Source organism: Sinocyclocheilus rhinocerous, unplaced genomic scaffold, assembly GCF_001515625.1.
Source record: "Sinocyclocheilus rhinocerous isolate Xijiao unplaced genomic scaffold, SAMN03320098_v1.1 scaffold3063, whole genome shotgun sequence".
Taxonomy (NCBI): Eukaryota; Metazoa; Chordata; class Actinopteri; order Cypriniformes; family Cyprinidae; genus Sinocyclocheilus; species Sinocyclocheilus rhinocerous.
This window is the reverse complement of record NW_015640469.1, coordinates 326,760-352,307: the sequence shown is the minus strand read 5'-3', so window position 1 is coordinate 352,307 and position 25,548 is coordinate 326,760. Positions and strand designations below refer to the sequence as shown.

At 37.4% G+C, this 25,548-nt stretch overlaps 1 long non-coding RNA gene across 2 annotated transcripts in view; it reads right to left on the bottom strand.

The window, feature by feature from the left end:
- Window positions 1-11,741: 11,741 nt before the first annotated feature.
- LOC107753178 (uncharacterized) overlaps window positions 11,742-25,548 on the bottom strand; it is a 40,221-nt gene continuing 26,414 nt past the window's right edge. The window contains exons 4-5 of one of the 2 annotated variants that reach the window (XR_001641437.1): window positions 13,354-13,399; window positions 11,742-12,169 (exon numbers count right to left, since the gene is read on the bottom strand). This is a non-coding gene — a long non-coding RNA (uncharacterized LOC107753178). Of the gene's footprint in view, window positions 12,170-12,651; window positions 12,930-13,353; window positions 13,400-25,548 lie in introns of those variants that run through there. The other variant, XR_001641438.1, reaches the window with a different exon arrangement.

Here is a 25,548-nt window from a genome sequence, read left to right as displayed (position 1 = left end):
GGTTGATGATGGACTTACAGAGATTCATGGACACACGTACCTGATGTGGCACATCTGAAAAACAGTAAGATCGTGGGATGAAAGCTGTCTGGATGCACCATATTCATGTGCCGTTATTTGCATGTCTGACCAGGTCCGCCCTTCTGTCAAGGTTGCATTGTGTATCTTCTATAGAGCAGTCAGATTCATCTTTTTATTTTATGCCACCATTTGCGGTACTAGTGGATAAATGATGCACTGACATTTAGAATGGATGTTTTTGTTCACATTGTATTCATGCTATTTCATTTTTTTCAGGTCTTTAAAAGCCAATATAAGTGTCAGTCTGTCTGTACAGGCCGCTTCTCTGGGTGAATGCTATTCATGCGCTTTTTGAAATTAAAAAGTGTAAAAGTGTTTTCTACATGTTTCACACGGTTACATTTCCATTTTTGATAATTTGATGCAGTCTACAGCTTGCATGGTTGCTGAAATTATTTGACAAATGACAATGATTATATACTTAATGTAAGCAAATGTAGTCTAATACTGTATAAAGACTATAGAGCTGCTGAAGTCTGTAAAGTCAGTAACCTACAACAAATGTTGTGGTGATAAAGAGCTTGACCTTCAGGTCAAGGGTGTTTGGCCAGAATTTGACCTTGACCTCTAGGCATGTTATCTGCTGACCTCTTCTTGTTAAAGTCATATTGATTACTGATCCCCAGAGACCCAAGCTCACTGACCACCCATTTCTCTCCCTTTATTCTCATTTATTTTTACTGAAAATCTTTGTAAACATTTGTTATTTTCAAGTGCTTTGCGCAGTGTCACCTGTTTTACTGTCATCTCCATCATTGAAATAAATAAAAATATTGAATATAAATGAAAAACTCAACCTTTGTCATGTATATTATTAAATACATTTTTGTACAACATTATGAGTATTTCCAATTCTGACAGTTTTTTTTTTTAATCTTCCAAAACTACATGGGCCTGTTTTCTTTATTTACATACTGTATTAGTTATATGTTTGTTTTATTTGGAATTATATAATATATGATTATTTATTTATTATCATTATTATGGTTTTTAATACATTGACATAGAAAGCGTCTCGAGATATGCAAATATTTTGTGTTACTCTGTGTGTTTTACAGCATAATAATAATAATAATAATAATAATAATAATAATAAATTACATTTTGCTTCCTTTAAAATAACTTCTAAATTTACACAGCAAAAACCTCCATGAGACAAATATTCCAAAAACCTTTATTTACACTCTCTACCTTTATTTTGTCTACAATTTCCTACATTGTTATCATATTTGCAAACTCATTCATGTTAAAATTGAAACAAAAATTTTAATAAAATGTTAACTGTTAAAATTGTGATGATCATGTTATTCTTATACCTGATACGTTGTTTTTTAATTAGGTGTCTTGTAAAACACTTAAAATTCAAGGTAATTAAAATGGAAATTTTAAATTATACACTATATAACTTAACTCATGAAAAATTGATTATAATTCACATATTTTGTCATCATCCAGTTTAGCTCTCTGGACGATGACATCAATGAACTGAATTTAGCTGGAAAAATTATTCTTTGTTATTGTCTACTTGCATTATTAACAAACTATTTTCCTGTTTGACACTGTAAAGCTGCTTTGACTCAGTATTGTATGAAGCTCTCTACAAATAAAGGTGACTTGACATATTTTGCATTACTTTACATGAGCGTAACAGCATTGCTCGCTGCCTCCTCACCCGCACACAGTCCAGCAGCCCCTCGAATGATTCTCAGTAAAAAAGATTTCAGAGCACTGACCACGCAATGCGGTGGCACACCAGGAACAATAAGCCGCCGGTGAAGTTCTCAAGGAATAGTTGGTGTCTGGCCATAAAGTGGGGGCTGGAGCGTTAGCATAACAAAGGCCCTAGAGCATGTGAACTTCAGGAACCTTTTGACCCCACAGCTCGATGTTTGAATGGCGCTAGGGCCTCCTCATAGAGCTCCTCCAACACTCTACTATTCCTGGCTAAATTGTTAATCAGGGTAATTTAATAAACTTTTCAATATGCCTCCATCTCTCATCAGGAGAGGCATTCACAGCCTCTGGTCCTCTTTCACACACACACACACACACACACACACACACACACACACACACACACACACGCACACACACAAAGCTTGCTCTCTCTTTTTATTTAGTCGGTTCAGATAGCCAGCTGTTGCTCATAGTTTTCTGTGCAAATGAAATGCTGGAAGTGTGTGTGTATGTGTGTGTTTGGTGGCAGTGTAGTACCTCTGTACATCAATGACACAAATAACATCACAATCAATCACTTATGGCCATTATGGCACTGGGAAATTAATCAGGAAAATCAAAGTGCAATGCATTTTATTTTGTTGCTATTTACTCTGGGGAAAAAAAAGAAAGAAAAATAAAACATTTGAATGATGCATTGTTGTTAATGTGTTTTTTGCTCTCTCTCTCTCTAAGGAAAATGTATAAGATGACAGTTGCTTTTGCAAAACAATTCAACACAAGTCTGACATCTATTTTAACCATCGGCAATGATTCTTGTTCTCAATCATGCTAGCTGTATGAACGTCCTCAAAACCTCACTTCGTTTTGATAACATCTCAATCCTTGTCATTTTCTCTTACACATTTTGAGACCCTTACCAATATGTTATCTCAAATGCAAGTGATGTCATGTTTAGGTGTGTTTGTCAAGGTGATGTCAGTGCAGTGATGATGTGTGTGTGTGTGTGTGTGTGAATCAGAGCATAGACTGCGGTATATGAGTAACAGTGAATGTCCAGCTCTGTCTTCAGACCCCATAAATACAGTAGTGTATGACTCAATCCTCCAAATGAATCCAGGTTAAATTGTATATGTGAGCGTATGTGTGCGTGCACATGAATGTGAGACTGTCCATAGGACAGCACTTTCAGATTTGTGGAGAGCCTGTGTGCAAGTGGAGACCTCTAGGGTTCAGTAACTCAGCTTCTATGCAAGGCCACATCCATCTGTAAAGATGTATACATTTATGTATTTAGCAGATATTTTCTACCAAAGTCAGCTGCAAAATAAATAAATAAATAGATAAATAAATAAAATAAAAATTAAACAAATAATAATAATAATAAATTAAATAAATACCATAAAATGTCTATCCAATGTCACACTAACCAAATATCTATCTATCTATCTATCTATCTATCTATATCTATCCCCACACACACACACACAAAGTGATATTTAACTCTGAAATGTCCCACTTGGGAAAAAAATTCAGTAACTTTTTTTTTTTTTGATAGGGACACATGTCTGAAGTTCAAGTTGAAGGCTTCAGTGAGTTTAGCCGGCGACATTTGGTATCTGACAAGGCAAGAAGTGAAAGACTAGGGAAACAAATGAAGGATGGGTCTCTAAGGACCTCCACCATGGTCTGAGCACTCGGTGAGGGGACTTTGTCTAGACCAGACCTCCTTTGTGAGTCCCCTGTGATCCCTATGTCCTGTCTGAATGGAGGAACTTGACCCTAGGACATGGGCTGGTGACAGAGATACAGAATCAGCGGTTTAGTTTATTTGTAAATATCAACTCAAAACCTGAAAATCACAATCTAAAGTATGTGAGATTTTAGAGATGAATTCAGATTAGTCTCCGATTTGTAGAAGAATGAGTTTCTAGATTATGGGAGATGTCATTTGTTCTTTGCATATTAATGTTTGCATCTCATGAATAGAATTAAATAGCTGTTAAATTCAGCGAGACAGCAATAGTCTGGCTGATCCACAGTCATAAGCCCACTGGATAATGGACAGGGACACTCATGGATAAGTTTGGAGTGGCTACAGTGAGAGAGGGTTTTAGGTATTATTTTGGACTGCAATTATACATGTATGAATGATGCATTAAATTTAGATGATTTTCAATTCTCTGATGGGTTTTAAGGACAGTGATTTTAATTGTAATACGAGATTGGGCATTTTTACTCATACAAAGGCTAATTAACAAATGTCTCAGGCATGTATGATGCATTTCTTGTGCAGAAATACCAGAGAAACTGACAAAGGTTTTTTTTTTTTAAATTGTCTTTTACCTTGCCAAATAGATAGCTTTTGTATTTTTATTCAGCCCATGTGACATTCCTTCTTCCATGAAACACAAAAAGAAAATTCTGAAAATGATACTGGTCGATCTTTTCCATGCAATTACAGTGAATGAAAATGGAATATGTTAAGCTTCAAAAATGATGCAAAATCATCATACAGGTATCATAAAAGTAGCCCAAAGAAGTCTATATTATATGTATTACAAGTCTTACAATTGCCTTGTGTGAGAAACAAGAGTCGTTATTAAATGAAAGCGTGGCCATGCGTTCATGAGACAAGGAGCAATGTTTAATTCAATCAACTGTTTAATATATACTTGGCCTTAGAAATCAGTCATTACCAAATCAAAACCCCTCCAATATCTGGTTTAAAAATCTTATTGATGCCTTTCCTGTTTTTCGTTCCTTTTCAAACAGAAATCATGATGAGGTTCAGTGTTTAGTCTTGTCTAGAGAGGTTTCCCAACTCTATGCAACATATTTCAAAGTTTGCAATTGAAATGATCTTTACAGGAGAAAAAGAACAACATAAACTTGCCCTGTGCTTCTGCCTTTCATCCATCAGTTTTGTTAGGTCTCATGAAACAATAATGCTTTGACTGTTGGTTCTGTATCAGTTAAAAAGCAAAAGCACTCCACTTGTTTAAACCACACTGCCTCAAGGCATGCTGGGAGAAGAAAGGGGCTCTCAGAGCAGTGGGATAGCCAGATGAGATACAGATACTAATGTCAGCTATATAGAGTCCAAACTCATTATTTAAAAAAAACACTTTCCTGAGCCATTCACAGTCATTTCTGTATTTCTTATTTTTAATTGTGAGATGAATATGTGAATATGTGATGCTAAACTGAAGTCAGAAACATGAGGTTTCTATCATATATTTCGAAATAATGCTTTCCTATACTTGTTAAACTATAATTGCATGCCTCCCCTCACTGCTTATTTTCCAGAAATTCAACTGTTGATTACCATTGTCTGTTATTTTGTGTGGCTTGGTCAGTCCTCATAAAGACAGTGAAAGTGTGACAGCAGTGAACTCAGCAAACCAGAAATAAATCACAGGATGCAAGGCTTCAGCTAGCCTCTTATTGACCAATATAAACATTTTACACTCACCAAATGTGGTTTTGTAACAATAAACAACCATATCAATGCAAACATGCAGAGTGAGGAACTGTCCTTGCGTCTGAGCTCAGGCATTGACCACAAAGACACCACACAAAATACATAATCAGATTATTTTCATTTGGACCTTGCTCATAAATTTCTGTGGAAACCTTTTGTAAATGTAAATCATCATATTGTTGTAACATTTCACAGGCGGTTTACATTGTGTGTGCTTGTGTATTATGAGGGAAACCCGTTGTGTTCAGACTGTGGTGCCAGGCTAAAAATTACAAATTAAAAAAGAAAAAAAAAAACAAGAACTAAAACCTGCTACAGTTTTACTGTGGCCCAAAACTTGTCGTTCTCAGTTTGAAGCGAGAGAGAGAAACCTCACAGGCCACTGCAACCCATCTGTGAAAATCAGTGAGGCATGTGTTCTGTCACAGGGGCCTCTTGCACAGGTAGATCTGTGCTTTGGAGGACATCACCCAGCATGCTTGGGAATTCTGACTGGCAGACAGACACTCTGGGAATATGTCACAGTTCTCTCTTTAAAAGTTCTCTTTGTGCTATTCAGCCCGGCTCTGCGCGAGTACATATACGCAAACGCACATGCGCAGGCGCGCGTACACCTCGTGCGGCGGCATATGCTCTGCTTTTCAGATGTATCCTTCTATTTGTCTGTAGAGAAATCCAAAAGAAGCTCCCTTTACAATGCAACTGGCTCTCATCTCCTTTAGCATGAAAGTGTGGAAAGTTCGGAAAGGAAGTGTTTGGTATCTCACCATCCGTGGGGAGTGCGTTGTGTATCGCGCCTTGGAGGTTTTTCCCCTCCTTCCTGTTTCTCCCTTCTTTCCAATAAGAATAAGATAACACAAAGACCTGCTATCGGGAGATAAAGGTGAAATACTGCACAGTACTTTCCTCTTTCTTAAAGCAAGAAAAGAGAGAGAGTGCAAGTCCTGGAGTAGGTAATGGAGTTTTTAAAGTTAGATATACCTCTCACTGGCCTCACCAAGGTCACTTTCTTTGGCCTTAAAAGCACTCTCACTTTATTTTATTTTCTCTAAATTTCAAATGTCAACAAAAAGTATATTGAGTTTCATTGTTTGCTCTGATTTCGGATCATTCGTAAGTGATTCTAAAGCAAAGCTAGCGGGGCTTTTTGTGGTTCTGTGTGTTTACAGACAATTCAATTGTGCTGTGGAGTTGAAGCGGCCGGTGCCATTGCTCTGGTAAGATCTACTCTAAAACTGTGTTTCATAACTGAAGATGGAACATCAGTCATCATAGATTTACAATGGACATCAGTCAATCAATATGCCTAATCAGATTCTGCCTCTGCCTGTCATTTGTAATTCTTCATTATTTTCCATCTCTGCGTTAGAGATTACGAGTCTGGGACCATTAATCTGAAGGTTTGGACTGAAACAACTGGTGAATTCATGTGTTCGTCAGATGTTCGAGAGGGTGTCTTGAGCTACTGAATGAACTAAATACTGGTCTATGGAAGTAGAACAACTGCTGGAGGGTTTGTGAATGCTTCCAGTCAGTTAAAAATGTTCAGAAAAAAACTTTTTTTTAGCTGGATTTCACATGGGACTGATGTGAAAGACACCAGGCACACAGGTTGGGTTTTTGTGTTTTATGAGAACTCTCCATAAACAAAATGATATTTTATACTGTGCAAACTTCATATTTGATGTCCTAACTCTAAACCAAGCCCTTGCAGAAAACATTCTGTGTTTAAAAAACAAAACAAAACATAATTTAGCATGATTTATACATTTTCTAATGGGGGCCAACATTTTGTCCCCACAATGTAAATATAAATAAATAAATAAATAAATCAGGTGTTTCTATCCCTGTGGAGACATTTGGTATATCTGGGAATACCTGGACCACTCATTACACAGACACACACTATTGAACATATATATGGGGTTCCAAAATTCTGAGACCACTAGTGAAAATGCTTCAGTTTCTATTTGCATAATTTTATACACACACTGTAAAAATGATGTTAATTGTAAACCTGTTAATTGGTTAACAGTATGTTTCTTTAATATATACAATGAAAGACTGTAATACATTTCATATAATTTTACAGCAAAATGCTGTTAAATGTAGCATTTTTTAAAGTAAACAATAAAAGTCATTGTATAGTTTGCATTATTCCATGGTCTGTCTGAATACTGGATTCTGATTAGCTGGCAGGTATGCAGTAAAACCATTTAATGCACAGCTAGTTCCAAATCAGTTTAATCACCGTTCTATATTAATGCGCTGCTTTAATTGATGCACACTAACCAACACACTGAATCACAGTTGTTTTAATGCCTTTACAAAAAATTATGCGGAGTCTTGCTTTGCTTTCATGTCATCAGAACTAATGTTATTAGTTTTGCACTTGCTAGCTTGTAATTTTATACTTTCTTATGTTTGTACTATGCTATTTTATTAAAACCATGAAAGGCCAGGCGTTAACAGTGTTTTTAACTGAACCAGTGTTCAATAAGTTAAATGTATTATTCATTTTCAGAATAAACTAAATTAAGCATTATTATTTCAGACGAGAAAGTTACTTTTCTCAATTACTTTAACAATTATGCTCAACTTTACTATACATAGTTCTGCAACAACAAGGCACAAGGGAAGAGTCCTCATAAGCATCACAAAGTTGTCCACACAGCTTGCCAGTTTTATTAAAAGTTGTCTAGCACTAGGAGGGATTCTGACATTCCCAATATTCCAGGCTGTCTGTCGGCAGGCTTACAATGTATTATTATACCTCTTTAATATAGATACATACTTAATCCAACTGTACAGTTTGAGGAGAACAGATCAATGAGAAATAAAAAATGGAGGATTGTAGCAAAATGAACTGTCTCTATTGCCCTGTCAGATTTTAAGTGCACATTCATAAGTTGAATTCTGAAATGGTTTGGAGCTAATAGACCCGGGATGGCCCTCTGACTGCTGCTCTCAAGATCTTTCATCTGAAATGAAACCTCATCGTAGGCACTTCTTCACTCAGGCGCCATTGTGGGCCCATTGTTTTCCCCCTTTCTGTGTTTCAAGTTGGTAATAAAAACAAACCAGCACAATGCACGCACAAAGATGAAATGATGCTTTAAATTTCATTGCCTTTGAGATCTGACTCACATCCTGAAACATCATCTTAGATGAAATGGACACTTCTCACTTCCACAACTCCTTCCACCGACCAGGAGTTCGACTTCTCAACAGGCCTTCGATTCTTCAACAAAAGGAAACTAAACCGTGCCTCATTATGAAACATGAATCAGGAGAATCACTTCGAGTCTAAGCCATTATCAAGGTACAGTGCATGACTGACAAAAAGATCGCCAAGTTCTCAAAAATCTTCATGTACTGTTCACTAACAAAGAGGAAAACAATCGAGTGTCCGACACGTTCTTGTCTTCACCTTTGTTCCTCCGCATCCTCTCGCATGGTTTTTGCTTACACGTCTCCTTATAACCTGATAAGAGTGTGTTTTTTTCTTGTTGTGAAGAACACAGGTCTGGGAGGGTTTGTGTTTTTGCCTCCCCTCATTATTTCTTGTTTGCTGTTGAGCAAGAGAATAACTTATCCGATTCCACTTACCCCCTATAGCTTTCTCCCTCTCTTTGGTTATTACAGTATTATATTTCTTAAAAACTTAGAAGGCGATAACAAGCATGAGAGGAGGGGACCTTTATGCCAGTGCATATACTGTTAGCTGTATATCGTGGACGTCGCTTACGGTCATGTTGCCAACACTTTCTTCAGTGGCTTGTTAGATTTGTCTCATCCAGCCATCTCCATTCTAAATCTCTTGTCCCAGAAAGTAAATAATTAAATACAAAAATCAAATTTTCTAATGGGGGCCAACATTTTGTCCCCACAATGTAAAATATAAATAAATAAATAAATAAATAAATAAATCAGGTGTTTCTATCCCTGTGGAGACATTTGGTATATCTGGGAATACCTGGACCACTCATTACACAGACACACACTATTGAACATATATATGGGGTTCCAAAATTCTGAGACCACTAGTGAAAATGCTTCAGTTTCTATTTGCATAATTTTATACACACACTGTAAAAATGATGTTAATTGTAAACCTGTTAATTGGTTAACAGTATGTTTCTTTAATATATACAATGAAAGACTGTAATACATTTCATATAATTTTACAGCAAAATGCTGTTAAATGTAGCATTTTTTAAAGTAAACAATAAAAGTCATTGTATAGTTTGCATTATTCCATGGTCTGTCTGAATACTGGATTCTGATTAGCTGGCAGGTAGTAAGTAAATTTATTTAATGCACAGCTAGTTCCAAATCAGTTTAATCACCGTTCTATATTAATGCGCTGCTTTAATTGATGCACACTAACCAACACACATCACTCGCACACACACACACACACACACACAGACACAGACACAGAGAGAGAGAGAGAGAGAGAGAGAGAGAGAGAGAGGGGTCAGAGATCGCTGATTGTGCTGCACACACACATAAACTTGTTGTTAACGCTTCCCCGTGATTTTACTAGATCGCTACATTATATTTCCCAGCAACGAGGTCATAAAATTGCTGTTTTTGAAGTAATTGATTGTAGAGAGAGACGTGCAGACGCAGCAAACAAAATTTTAACAAAAATGGACTCAATATTGTGTAAAACCAGATGATTCAACATTCAGCATACATGATTCAAAGAGCATGTTGAGCTTCAATGGAAGCAAGAACATTTCAGAACATCATGCTCAATGTCACAAATTTGATAAGTGTCCTAAAAATTTAGCATGCTTTTAAATACTTCTCAATTTTAAATCTTAACATTTCTTTCCATGAAATGTAATACATATAATAATAAATAATAATACTAATAGCATGTTTTTTTTTCTCCAGTTTTAAATGTTTGAACCCCACGTATATACATGTAACTCTCAATGCATTTTATTTCGATTTAGGTATGCTTTCCTATATTTCATTTCCTCACTGTTGCTTTAGTTTGTTTGGTTTGGTCTTAAGAGCAAAACATCTTTTCTGCTCCAGATACAGGCAACACCTGGCCATAACAGAGTCACATGACACTGAGGTCAGAACGACACACAATGCCTGGCTTTGTGTTCAGGTAGACTCCCATGTGATCAACTCTTTGTGACACATGCAGAAAGAGCAGAATAAATGAACTTTCATTTCCAGACCAAAGTAGCTTTATTTGTGCATCTTGACCACTTCCTGATGCAATTCAGAGAAAACTGCCAACCAGCGTTTCTGGGGCATTAAAACATGAAATTTTATTTTGCTCATTTTACCTTAGTCACATTATTGTACAGTAAGTGTGAGAGCTACTTTGCATTATGCATGTGAAATACTTAAGTGTATAAATCAAATCCAAGCAATGACATTGAGTCTAGACTTTATTGTTCTTTCATATTGTGTACGTGAAATTTTTGAACAATGACAAGCCAGAGAAAACTTAGATCCGAGAAAGAAAAAAAAAAGGGATAATTGTACATTATAATCATAGAAATATTGTAGAGGTGACATGTTCAGACTGAAGCAATAATTCCCTGTGCAATAGTTCCTTAGTGTGGTACTGATTCAACCATGTCAACCCTCTCAATAGATCCGAGACTGATCATTTTAATACCCAGGATATTAAATATTTCATCACCCACAGTTCAGCAAATAAATCACAAGACCTGTTCCCTTTTTTTTAGAAAAATGCACAATTTATTGAATGAATAAAATCTACAAGCATGCTGAAAAGTTGGACACTACAGCAATTTCATAAAAAATAATGCACTCCACACAAGATTCAAGGGTTATTCAAGCTACTTTGTATGTTGTGTACAATGTGCTGTCAGACTGTACTGCAACATTAGGTCACAGTGGTCATCTTTCCATGTCGGCAAAGCTGAATGAAATGGGCAGCTCATTGGGTTTGTGACCTCGAGTCTTCAGCTGCTAGACACTAATGAGGGAGGCATGTGCTGGAGAGAGCTCTCTCAACCTGCAGCAGAGAGAAGAACACATTAGAACAGATAGTCATTTAGACCTACATTACACACAGAAATGTTACATTAAACATTACTAAACATGAGGAGTTTAAAGTTAAAATTGCATTCAATTACATAAAAATGACAAACTGAATCACAGTTGTTTTAATGCCTTTACAAAAAATTATGCGGAGTCTTGCTTTGCATTCATGTCATCAGAAATAATGTTATACGGTAGTTTTGCACTTGCTATCTTGTACTTTTATACTTTCTTATGTTTGTACTATGCTATTTTATTAAAACCATGAAAGGCCAGGCGTTAACAGTGTTTTTAACTGAACCAGTGTTCAATAAGTTAAATGTATTATTCATTTTCAGAATAAACTAAATGAAGCATTATTATTAAAAAAAAAGGGATAATTGTACATTATAATCATAGAAATATTGTAGAGGTGACATGTTCAGACTGAAGCAATAATTCCCTGTGCAATAGTTCCTTAGTGTGGTACTGATTCAACCATGTCAACCCTCTCAATAGATCCGAGACTGATCATTTTAATACCCAGGATATTAAATATTTCATCACCCACAGTTCAGCAAATAAATCACAAGACCTGTTCCCTTTTTTTTAGAAAAATGCACAATTTATTGAATGAATAAAATCTACAAGCATGCTGAAAAGTTGGACACTACAGCAATTTCATAAAAAATAATGCACTCCACACAAGATTCAAGGGTTATTCAAGCTACTTTGTATGTTGTGTACAATGTGCTGTCAGACTGTACTGCAACATTAGGTCACAGTGGTCATCTTTCCATGTCGGCAAAGCTGAATGAAATGGGCAGCTCATTGGGTTTGTGACCTCGAGTCTTCAGCTGCTGGACACTAATGAGGGAGGCATGTGCTGGAGAGAGCTCTCTCAACCTGCAGCAGAGAGAAGAACACTTTAGAACAGATAGTCATTTAGACCTACATTACACATAGAAATGTTACATTAAACATTACTAAACATGAGGAGTTTAAAGTTAAAATTGCATTCAATTCCGTAAAAATGACACACTGAATCACAGTTGTTTTAATGCCTTTACAAAAAATTATGCGGAGTCTTGCTTTGCTTTCATGTCATCAGAACTAATGTTATTAGTTTTGCACTTGCTAGCTTGTAATTTTATACTTTCTTATGTTAGAAGGCGATAACAAGCATGAGAGGAGGGGACCTTTATGCCAGTGCATATACTGTTAGCTGTATATCGTGGACGTCGCTTACGGTCATGTTGCCAACACTTTCTTCAGTGGCTTGTTAGATTTGTCTCATCCAGCCATCTCCATTCTAAATCTCTTGTCCCAGAAAGTAAATAATTAAATACAAAAATCAAGACAACAACAAAAAGTACTTCAGCCCAGGGGAATAAATTAAAAGTGCTTGCTACATACAGCTGCCTCAGGAGAAGCATGTGCCTTTGAAGTGTGGTCCAAGATCGGCACAGATGTGTTTTTCAGCATCACTTTGCTTTTAATGACTCTGCAGAATTCATCACCCTATCTGTGTCAGATTCTTCTCCGGCCGCACATTATTTCTCTGAGCAATGAAAGAGGTGCTTGAGCCACTCTTTCCAGAACTGAACCCTGCAACTCAAAACAGTGTGCGCTAACCACTCCTGCTTGATTCAACCACACTGCTGTCCTGAATGAAAAGAGCAACACCATCTATAGATCTCAAAAACGATCACCTACATATTAAATTAAGTGTCTGTGTGCGCTAAATACTCAAAAACTTGACCTGATCACTAAATACTACTGATAAAAGGGACAGTAATAAGTACTTTTTCTCTCACAAAGCTCTTGCAGTTCACTCATAAACCTCACTTTGGGAAACACCAGCTTGGCCAGGCTGAAAGTTAAGCAGCAAACCATGAGCTTTGGTTCTTCATGTCTTTGCTTCCTAGTCAAAGGGTTTAAAGAGTGCAAACAAGTGATTTTTTACTTTTTTCTTTGATTCACCTCGACCAGCTAACTGGTGAATTGTTTTTGTCCCTCTGTGACCACTTCTTAACCTCAGACATGACCCCTCATTTTATGTGACATAAATAACGGAACAATCTACTAACCTTCCTTCCTCACTTCAAAGAGCAACGCACTTCCTCAGAAGCATCACTAGAAGGGAAGAAAAAAAAACACAATAATTAGTGCCATGTTTGAATGAACTGCTTCTATATGTCTAGTTAAACCTGTCAAAATCTCTCTGCTCCTTTCTGACCTAAAGTAAATGACGTGACCTACTTCTTCCTCCACCTACAGCTCTTTTGTTGGTGTAGATAAAAGCACCTCCTCACCACATATCTGACAATGTATAAGTAAAGGACATTCCAGTCTCACTACCAACCCAACAGAGGAACACTAAAAGAGTTTCAGCTATTATAAATAATTTACAGAATTTTTCATTCGCCCTTTTAACCCCTCTGCAAAAAGCGCATTTGGCTCAGATTAAAAATATATGCTCCACATATCTGCCTCGGTGTTTGAAGGCAAATCATAACCTGGAGAAGTCTGTGGTTTAGTTGAGTCCCACGTTGTGTGAAAGTCAGTGCTTTCTTGTGTTGATGTGAGAATAAATAAATGTGTGACTACAGGTCATAGGAATATAAAAATTCTAAACAAATATCGTCCCTGACCAGGACGATAGAGACAAACGCAACTGTTTCTCCATTCAACCTTGAAATGTTTATCCTACTACTATTTAATGTAACTAATGCACATAATCACTCTCTTTTCTTGTCCCGTCGAATCAAGCGCTTTGCCCTGGGTACCCACGCTTTGGTACGGCCCTGGCATCCTGTAGTGTTGCCATGGAGACCAAGATAAACCTATGCTCTTCCACCAGGCAAGATGGGTGAGGCTGAGCATCCATGTACACACAAACACACCCCCATCTTGGTATCTGACACCAGACAGCACAAATATCTCTTCGCCAGGGGCTCCTCTCCTTTCATATGTGTGCAAATGAATTCATGGCCATCTAAGAGTGGGCAAAACCAACCCCGTCTTCCAACGGCTAACCCAATGGAGCAGGGGCTGACCTGTCGTAGGGCCTTTCAGAAACTGCTAAATCTAGATAAATGCATTTAGCACTGTGTGAAAACATATTCACCAAAGTGGTGCAATATTTTCCAATTTTTATAAATTTCATAAATCTTCTCAGTTTTGACACTCTAATTAGATATTAGGTAGTTCATATTTATCCATGAAATATTTTCTGTGTGTGTATAGATTTCTGTGTGCTTTTCTGGGTACCCAGGGACATGTACAGTTTATCCCTCTGTTCATCTAGAAATGGATTCATTTCATTAAAGGGGTCATATGATGTGATTTCAATTTTTCCTTTCTCTTTGGAGTGTTACAAGCTCTTGGTGCATAAAGAAGATCTGTAAAGTTGCAAAGACTAAAGTCTCAAATTCAAAGAGATATTCTTTATAAAAGTCTGGCCAATCAGAGCACACCTCGCTTTTTCAGACCGATGAGCTTTGTAAAAATCGACGCGTTTCAGAAAGGCAGGGCATAGAGGAGAAACAATAATGTACAGTATGTGGAAAATAATGTGTTTTTTTTACTTTAAACCGCATAAACACATTTCATTACACCAAATACACAAAATAATGTTCTTTTAGCAGCATCATATGAACCCTTTAACTGTTATCAATAATGTAACAGTGTGCTTGTTCAGTTTTTCTCTCTCCACTACAACATTATATATGCACTACCACATCCACTTACAGAGCAAGTATGTGAGTCCACAAACATACTGAAACACACACACTCCAGCACATGTGATCTACAAACGCTGTCTGATGTTTATATTAAAATTAATCAGTCGGCTCAATGTTTTAAATCATTACTCTAAAGAACTCTGTCTCAACTTGGCTATAATCAGTTACAGAAGTGGAATATATATTGCTATATTATTAAACAATATTTTTAAACAACATCTAATATTATTATTTATATACATTATATATGTTTGTTTGTTTATGATTTAATGCCATGCAAGCTACCTCGGCTATATTCATGGCGGTATACATTATACATTATATATAATGCATTCTTTATTGTAAATAAAGGAAATGTATTTGTATGCATTATTTATTTTTACATATTTATTTATTTGTTATTTGTTATTATTCAGTATATAATAACATCATCAACAACAATAATTATAATAAATATTGTTGCAGGTTTGATTTCCTAGTATCTTCATCTCTTATCATAATTTCTCTCCCCAGAATGGAAGAGCCTCTACTTACCCATACACTAAAAATAAACCTTTGTGATTGGAGGGCTAATTTGAAGTGTCAATTATTCTCATGCAAATGCATATGTTCTTTCTCACATTTCAAAAGAGGCTGAGCACAGATGGCTTCCTACAAATCATGCCACACAAGGCAAAGCAGCCGGCCAGACAATAAGATCTTGTATAATGTGATGATGGTGTCTGCATGTCTGTCTTCCCTTATGCTGGTGGATACTTTTACTGATAGCAATGCTTTGCTAAAGGAAGGATGTAATCTAGCTCTTGTTTACCACCAACAGAATGATAAGCTTTACTACAAACAAATCAGCTGATATGGATAAATTCATGACCATTTATCAGTAGAAGTCTAATAAAATAAAATAAAAATACAAAGAGGTCAAAATAGAATAAAGCATGCATTATTTTCATATACGCTGGCAAATGTGGGCAGCAAAATGGAAGGAAGGAAGGAAGGAAGGAAGGAAAGAAAGAAAGAAAAAGAAAGAAAGAAAGAAAGAAAGAAAGGAGACAGTAAGGAACAAGAGGCTGCTCTCTCAGCGTGACCTGAACAAGCCACTAAAACGTGATTTCTGACAGTTTGCTAGCACTCAGGCTGAGAGACAGCGGCCTCTATGCTTTCACACAAAAGACCATGATTTTGCCGGCTGACAGACACACCTGCTGCGAAACCAAGCAACTCCAGGGCAAATATGTGGATAGGCTTCAACAAACTAGCATGATAATAATGGCCAACCACTTTAAGAGCTGCAGAGAACAGACAACTTAGTCAAGTGGAAAAATTTGTTAACGTTTTAAATGCAATTCATACCAAACCACTTTTTCTTTTTTCCCAAAAAGGAGAAGATACAGGAAGAGACTGCACAACAAAAGACAATGTTCCTTGACCTTCTCAGCTGATCCAGTGGTTAACAAAAAGGAAGAGAAAAGTTTTCAGAAGAGTGGATCAAACAACAAGATCTGGCGTCTAGTTACAACACAACAATGGAGCCATTGAAACCAAGACTGAACATGGCAACCGGGTCCACAGGTTCCGATTGTCTCACAAAGGGTCAAGAGGGAGAGGAGAAGCTGAGTGTTGAGATATTTTAGACGATAATGGTGCTCCAGAAATGAGACGGTTTCAGTTTGCCAAGTTTGTTTTGACTTATCTACCTCAGAGGCTAAAGCTGTTAAACCTGGATGGCTAAAGAAATAAGGGAATTGTCTAGACTTATCGGCTAATAAGATCCAAGAGTATTTAGAGTGAGAATAAAGTGATACTTTACTTGTGCCCTGTTCCTGAATAATGTTAACTGGGGAATAAAAGCTGGACCCTTTCAACTCCATAGCCTAATGCCAGTTAGTAAGTTACCCGCCACACAAAGCCAAACCGAGATGTTTGCTTATATAGTCATGGGGCTTCAGTTCTAATAATACTCTAAAATAATTCACACATTATGTAAGTAAATAGAGAATGAGAACTTATTATATCCTTATTTTACCCTTTTCCTCTACCAACAAAAACTCAACTGGAAGATGTTTTACCCAAAACAACTAGTCCATTGAATTGGACAGTCCCCTTGAAGAAATATGATCTTTACTAAAGGAAGCACTGTTAGCCTATGCGGATAAAAGAACAGTCTGACAAATCTGATTAGAAGAAAATTTCTGTCAACAATAACTAGCAGATTTTGGCCTTTTGTCAGGTCCCTCAAGTCCCTGTAGCTCACATGATGCTAGCAACCTCAAGGTCATGGGTTTGCGTCCAAGGAAATGTTGAATAAATTGAACATCTTGAACTGGATTTTTTAAATCAACAGTTTACAGGAAATTGGTAAGTTGTCATCAGAAATGGTTTGACACTATTTTGATAGTTTGTAAAAAACTATTTTGCTATTCAATGCAATTAAATGTTACATGTAGAAAATTGGCATGATTAGAAAGTCCAAAATCCATACATATTTAACTCAACTCACAAATAACTGAATATCAGTAAGGGTATAATCATAATTATATCTTAATCTGAACCTGCTGCTGCAACACTGCTAACTACAAACAATTTAGTAGTCCAATGGTCCACTTGTCTCCTCCCTAGAAACCAGTGGATGTCTGGGCTACAAGTAATGAACAGATGTAATGGAAAAATTGTTTCTTAATGTCTCTCAAAGACTGTTTACTAGAATACTGGTTACCCAAATGTCCAACACCAACGAAAGAAATGCTCAAACTAATCTTATAGCAGCAGTAAAGGTTTACTTCCAGCAGGATTCTGAAATCCTGCACTACAAAATGGTGGCTCACTTCACACCAAAAGCTAAGTCCAGACAAGCAACCATGATACTGTCACAAATACTGTCACTGTGAGGGCGAACATGCCTATTCACACAGCTCACACTAGTCTCTCCATGTGCCAGTGTTTTTCTTTTTCACCTATCTCCCCCCAAAAAAGTGTGTGTGTTCATACACATCAAAACGGTAAGGTGAATCCTTTTGAGCTGGCGGTGCAGTTGGCCACAGAATGAATAAACATCCATGTCAGGAGAAACTGATACACTCCCCTTTTCAAGCAGACGGGCCTCTCGTGGGAAATCCAGCACTAGCACAATAGATAGAGACGGCCTTTTTTTGAGTTTCTCAGCTATTGGCTACTTCTTCTCTCGAGCCTGTAGCCTGAACAGACCACTCCCCTCGGTTCCCATTCCCCCTCTCGCACACAATTAACTGTTACCTTTTCCATACTAATGCATACTAGAATGTGTTTCTTTGTTACTTCAGAAAGTTGGAAATCAGAAATGATTAATATGTACATTTTGAGTCTGCTAGTTCTCAACAGGGGTTGCTGGTATGTTGGTGTACCTACCAGGCTTAAAAACAGCTAGTTTAAATACCTAAGTTGGAAATTCAGACTAGCCTAAGCTGGTCTTTTCAGCTCCTTCCTCAACACAGATAATGACCTCATGGTGAGGATTTTTAATTCTGGCACTAAATCCTCTGAATAGTATAACACCATGATGTTCATCCCCCCCAAAAAAAAACTCTAAAGGAAGAGCTCCCTACAGGTCAAACTGAGGGAATGTACATTAAGTTTATCCATAGAAGTCCATAGTATATTTTGGCTGGCTGAGTCGAGTGATTTTCACTCTTTCAGGGAGGTTCAACATCTACACTAAACTTGAAACTAGACTTGAACTTGACATATCACCTACTTTACATGTACCCATGTTACGTACAATAACTATGACAGTTGACAGGTCACTACTACCTTCGCTGTTAGTGATTTGAAGAAAGATTTGAATGATTTTAATAAAACCAAATTATCTATCTATCTATCTATCTATCTATCTTATACTAGGTAATATATATTATATATTATAGAATAGCAAAACCCAATTAGACAGAGCTGCAGTTTTATACTAAGTTGACCACAGTGATGTGACAATATCTCAAATCTAGATTTGTAAATCTTGAGCTCAGTTTACAATTTTGTATTTGTGCTTGAAGAGAAGATTTCTCCCACTCCCCCTCATCTTTCATTCCCTTGCCCTATTCTTTGCTTTCAGCTCCCATCTGAGTCAACAATAAAGTTGTTATGCATGACAGTTTGGGGAGCAGAATAGGTACTGCCCGAGCCTGCTGTGTGGCAACAAAGTGGGCCCATTCTCTTCGGCCGGGCTCAGTTACGGGGCCATGGGCAGTGGGACAAGGACAACATTGCTGGGAGTCTTGGACCCCCTTGTCCTTACAGAGAGGACATCTTGATGAACAGGCCAACTACGTGAACTAAGTATCTCTCCTCACAGTTGAATGGGGACCTGATTAAAGACACAGAAAGGATGGCACAATTTGAAAGCTTTTTTTATTTGGTCCTCAAAGGAATAGTTCACCCAAAATTCACCAAAAATGTTGTCATTTCCACATTTACTCCCCCTCATGCCATTGCAAACCTGTATGACTTTCTTTATTCTGTGCCCACCAAAATGTTACCAGCATAAAGATTCACTGAACATACAAGTGGGGTTCCAAAAGTCAGAGATAATTTTCAAAATCTAAGTCAAATTCTAATTTAAACCTGGACACTAATCAAATAAATACATGTTTCAAGCTTCAATCATGATGGAGGACATGATCATCAGGCTTGACACAAACTTGTAGAGTTCATGAATCTTGAGTGCTGCTATCATTTAAGCAAAAGAGAGACACTTCCACTGCACTGCTTTTGCATTGTTTTTCTATGAAAACATGTTCCAGATGAACATCTGGGACCACTGCGCTTGCAGCATCTCACACATGACATTGCATTCTGAAAACACAACACTCAAGTTAAAATAAATTCAAATTTTCTTAAAAAAATGCATCTCTAGACCTTGCGCTTTCTTTTTATTTCACTATCCTCTCTCACGTTCTGTGTGAATGGCCCCTAAGACATTCTCAAACTCACAATATCATTTATACCAGTATAGTTTGTAATGAATGAATGAACAAACAAATAAAAAAATGGTAGCATTTTCATACAGGCCCAATAGTCTCGTCCCCCTGGCTCGGTAAACCCCCCTGGTGTCTTGAAGCAGACGGATAACCAGGCATACGAGAAAGTGCTTACGTGGGGTCCCGAAATCAGGGGACCATATGGGCAAACGTTCTGTATCATTATGCTGTGTGGCGGTGCACAGGGAGACCACCATAACTTAGTTTGTCGTCCATACAAAGTTTGGGCCAAGCTTGGATGGATTCATTAGATGGCCTTTCTTTGTAGCCAATGAAGCTCAAAAGACCTCCAACAAAGGAGCTAATCACAGACTCTCTCCTCAGCTTTGGCCAGAGTCTTTCTTTTCACTGGGTCTTAGATCATTTCTCACAGCTTGCTGGCCAGCTAGCTCCGAGCTTGTCTGGACAGACAAACAAAGCTTTGGGATATTTATCCTCTGTGTATATGTACAGCTGTTGTTTCTATAGGACGAGTAAGTTTGCACATGTGAATGTGCCCACACACATGCACATACATACACACACACACAGAGCTGCTACTTTTTTTGGTTTTGTGTCGCACACAAACAGACCTGCACTTGTGGGGGTGCCGATGACTTCTGTTGGTAGTGGTGTGCTAATGTGTATGTTTTCATATGTGTGTGAGTAATATGTGTGAGGGCAAAACAGACAATGCAACTGCAGGCCATTCTAGCATTGACCTTGAACCCCAGTAGCCTTCATTCCCATGGTTGCTGTGTGAGTCCTTGTGCATTGGAAGCCTTTTGGATTTGTGTCCCTGCCCTCTTTCAATTAGACAACAAGCCTCCATCCTTGCAATACAACACTCTCCTCTCTCTTATGGGCGTAAAACACTGTGTTATGTGCCCGTTATATGCCCTGTTGTGTGTTATTTATGAATATATGAATATGTTCATACTCTTTAAAAAATGCAGATTGCAAAAGGGTTTTGCAGCCTGATGCCAGTGTAGAATAAACGTAGTTCTATTGTTCCTTAGAGAACCGTCTGTGTACCGGTATACTTCAAAGAACATAAAAAGGCTTCACTTTTCCTCTTTTAACAGATAAGCCGATGTGAAGAACCTATATATGTATCAAAAATATCTGAATATTTCACTAGTTCTTTATAATAAACGTGTTCTTTGATGAAGCTAAGTTACTACAAAAAATATGAAGGTAAGGATAGAGAGAAACAATAGAACCTGCCCGGGTTCAAAAGTAAGGTAGTGGGAACAGCATTTTACATAATTTCTAATACAATTATTATGGTAATTTAATATATACACTACTGTTCAAAAGTTTGGGGTTAGGAAGATTTTTTAATGTTTTCTAAAGTAGTCTGCTATGTTAAGTCTGATATTAATTTAAAATAACGGTTTTCTATTTTAATATATTTTAAAATGTAATTTATTCCTGTGATGGCAAAGCTGAATTTTCTGCAGTTTTCAGTTACATGATCCTTCAGAAATCATTATGCTCATTTGGTGCTCAAGTAACATTATGTATTATTATCAAATGTTGAAAAGAGTTTTAGTACTTTCATATTTCATAGTTGCTTATATTAAATGCTTAATATATTTGTAGTTTATGACACATTTAAAATGATTTGTTTATTATTTCTTTAAAACAACAGCAATTATTTGAAATAAAAATATTTGTAACAATGTAAATGTCTCCAGTGTCACTTTTGATCAATTCAATGCGGACTTACTAAATAAAAGTTTTAATTTATATAGATAAAAAAAATATTGCCCTCAAACTTTTGAATGGTAGCATATATATACCTCAAGTAAATCATATTGTATGTTGGATTTCTTTACAGTTACCAGCCACTGGCGAGTGTTCCATTTATGTGCTAAAGTCTATTTAGGGCCAGAGCTTTTATTATTATGTTTATTATTATTATTATTATTATTATTATCCAAAATGAATTGCATTTTTGAGGGCATATACATGCTTGAAAAACCATGAAAATTTGCACACACGCCAGAAGTCGTCGGGTCTGCTATACAGTAGGTTTCAGAAGTGGGTGTGGCAAAATGGTACATGTACGAAATTTGGTAGACCCATGTAACACACCAATACCTACAAAAAAGTCTCTTGGAGCAAAATCCGAAACCCAACAGGAAGTCAGTTATTTCTTGGCAAATTTTGTGTCGTTTTGTGGTCTGACAAAGTTCGATGTTTCGCCATGGAAAAGGAAGTTGTTGTAACTCAACCATACAATGTCCGATCTGCCCCAATCTTCACATGTTTGATAAGAGACCTGCCAATATTCCATTATAGTCATAACACCACCAGCTGGCAGCAGGAAGTTTGGCACTTATAAATGACTTTGACATTTTCCTACATATTTACCACTTTAAATGCATATTGCCCACCGTTCCCTGTTTTCCTAAAGCCACCGGGTGGTGGTAAGCCCGGGTATGAGGGCCCTTTCAACGCTGCTTGCAGCTTTAATTGTAATTGTATTTGCCACTTGGCGAGTCTTAATATTCGACCCTGCAACCAATTATTATTAGATTTGGACTATTAGAAGTATTCATTGCAACATGTCATGCGAATGAGAGATAGCTGTTAATGTATTTGTCTTCCTTTTTTGTTTGTGTTGCATTGAAGCAATGCAAGAGATCTCATGTTTTATCACAGCGCATGCCGTTTTCTCAAATAACAACCACCAACATGAAAAGAAAAGAGGGAAAAGAGCACTGACACAGGGTATTCCTTAGTTGCAGCGAGGGTCTGCACGCACCCCCACCCTTTCACTTCTCAGCGGCACCCACAGAAGGCAGAAAAGCTTTCTGACATTGCCCTACACTCAGCTGACTGATCCCACACACACAGTATTCTGTCACAAATAATCATTACAGCCGCACCCGTGCCCCGCACACACACCCTCTTTTTTTCCCACTGTATTAAATATTGAAGATTTCAACTTTCAACTGGGAGCATGTTCAAGCACCCTCCCCATCAAAACACACACACACACACACACACACACACACAGTGTGTGTGCATTGCCCTAGCTGCAATACAAACCACCTCTATTAGAGTGTCAATCGTATTCAGATCTTTCCTTTCTTGCTGGCGCTGACTTTCAGAATATACGGAAGCCCTACATCCTTAGACGTGACTGTGCTCACGTCCATCCATCCATCATCACACATTTATGTGCTTTCTTTCTTTCCGTATCCCTTTGTTCCTCTCTACACATCAAGGTGCCTTGAATTTCTGCCTAATGTTGGCTAAAGCTTTCTAAAGAATGCCACCCGAGCGCTGCTGCCCGCCTCTGTTGCGAGTACCCATGTCACCGGGTCGTCATTAATTATTCCCTTGCTTACAACATTCTGTTGCCACGGTAATATGCCATTAAGGGAGAGCCAAGCGAACAGCAGTCTCTATGCAAATGAGGCTGCCACAAAGACCCTGAGCGCGGATTTGCAGATCGGAGGACGCTGCAACGGACACTCTGTATTAGAATTGAATAAAGGGACGATAATGTACCTGGGCTTCTTTTTAAAACATAACGGTTATGCCGAACGAGTGCAGGAAGGAGCAGAGGAGGAGGGTTCGGAGGAAGCACATGGCATTTTAGAAAATACAGGGGTTTGTGTGAGGTGTTTGACAGACATTTGAGGGACGAGTTGGCAGGGACCATCAGCTTAACAGCAGATGCCTCGGTGACAAATCCGCAAGTCTTCGATTTGGATATAACTCGCATGTGATGATGTGGAGAATATAAAGAGGTTTGAAATGAAGGCCTTAAATTTAGAACATGTCCTTGTTGTCCTGAGGAGTTTGCTGGGATTGCGGGGCCCACGGTAGTGGCAGAAGTAGTTGTGCGCAGCTTTAGATAAAAATCAGTGAATAAAATTGACCTGTGATGTCTCAAAACAAGAAGACAAGACGTCTGTGAGAAGGGGAAAATGAGAAATGCAAAGATGAAGATTTGTGCCCCGCTGAAAATTATGCTGTTTTGGCATGTAAACCCTGAGTCAATCTAAAGTGACGTTCTTGAAGCATTTAGGGAAGGCAGACCAAATCAGCAAGAAATCTCAAGGCTGCATTACTCACACACTGAAATATTATAAATAAACCACCACAACCATATTCGCATTTATAAACAAATCTGTGCAATTTTTGTTGTTATTCATTTGCTCAGTGTGTGCAATATTTGACTGACATTCGTAGTCTCTGCATTATTAATATTAAGAATCATAATAATAACACAGTTTAGTATTATTATAATGCCAGAATTACAAAAAAAAGTGAATTAACATTTTTGTTTCAACACACGTTTCAAACTTGAAATGCAATTATTACACAATCCTTAAAAAATATATTATTTAAGATTTACAATTTTCATTAAAAAAGTCATCAGTTTGACAAATAATTTTTCATCAGAGTAATGAATTGACTGATGCCGCTCAATTAGAGATTCTAGACAGAAGTCATGGCAGGTTGCTGGAGAGGAAATGTCCCCTGCCTTTTGGATACAGATTGCAGCCATTATCAGCACAACCATATTCGCATTTATAAACAAATCTGTGCAATTTTTGTTGTTATTCATTTGCTCAGTGTGTGCAATATTTGACTGACATTCGTAGTCTCTGCATTATTAATATTAAGAATCATAATAATAACACAGTTTAGTATTATTATAATGCCAGAATTACAAAAAAAAGTGAATTAACATTTTTGTTTCAACACACGTTTCAAACTTGAAATGCAATTATTACACAATCCTTAAAAAATATATTATTTAAGATTTACAATTTTCATTAAAAAAGTCATCAGTTTGACAAATAATTTTTCATCAGAGTAATGAATTGACTGATGCCGCTCAATTAGAGATTCTAGACAGAAGTCATGGCAGGTTGCTGGAGAGGAAATGTCCCCTGCCTTTTGGATACAGATTGCAGCCATTATCAGCACAATTTCCCAGGTGCAGAAAAACATCAGGGGAGTCTGGGATAACAGTGAATAAGAATCACAGATGAGGATTCGTTTGTTGGGGTGGGGTGGAGGGATCTACAATTTTATATGCAATTGTCATTGTCTGCTGCAGACCTTTCTGCTACTTTTATTTTGTAAAAGCCATCACTACCAGGAGCTGAAACGGGGCATTGGGTGCCTTCACAATTTCGAGGGCATTCTTGTGTGCTACTTCTAATATGTGACGTGATTTAACAAATTCCAGGTATCAGATATATTTGATATGAAGTAAACAGAGTTGAGAGAGGAAGAGAAAATAACAACAAAACAAGCTCTGAGAGGATCTGATGACAGACAAATCTGTCTTTGTGTTTCTATACACTTCCTTTACACTAAGCTATATTTTGACTAAGGTATATTTACACTAAGGTATGTTTTGTGCCTTTGACAATCATGTAAGGACTTTCTACCTCTGTCTGTGTCACACACACACACACACACACACACACAAACACAAACACGCACACACACAATTGGCAAAACCTGTCACTTGCTGCTGAGAGTCCAATCAAGCATTTGAATGCAGTGACAGATTCCG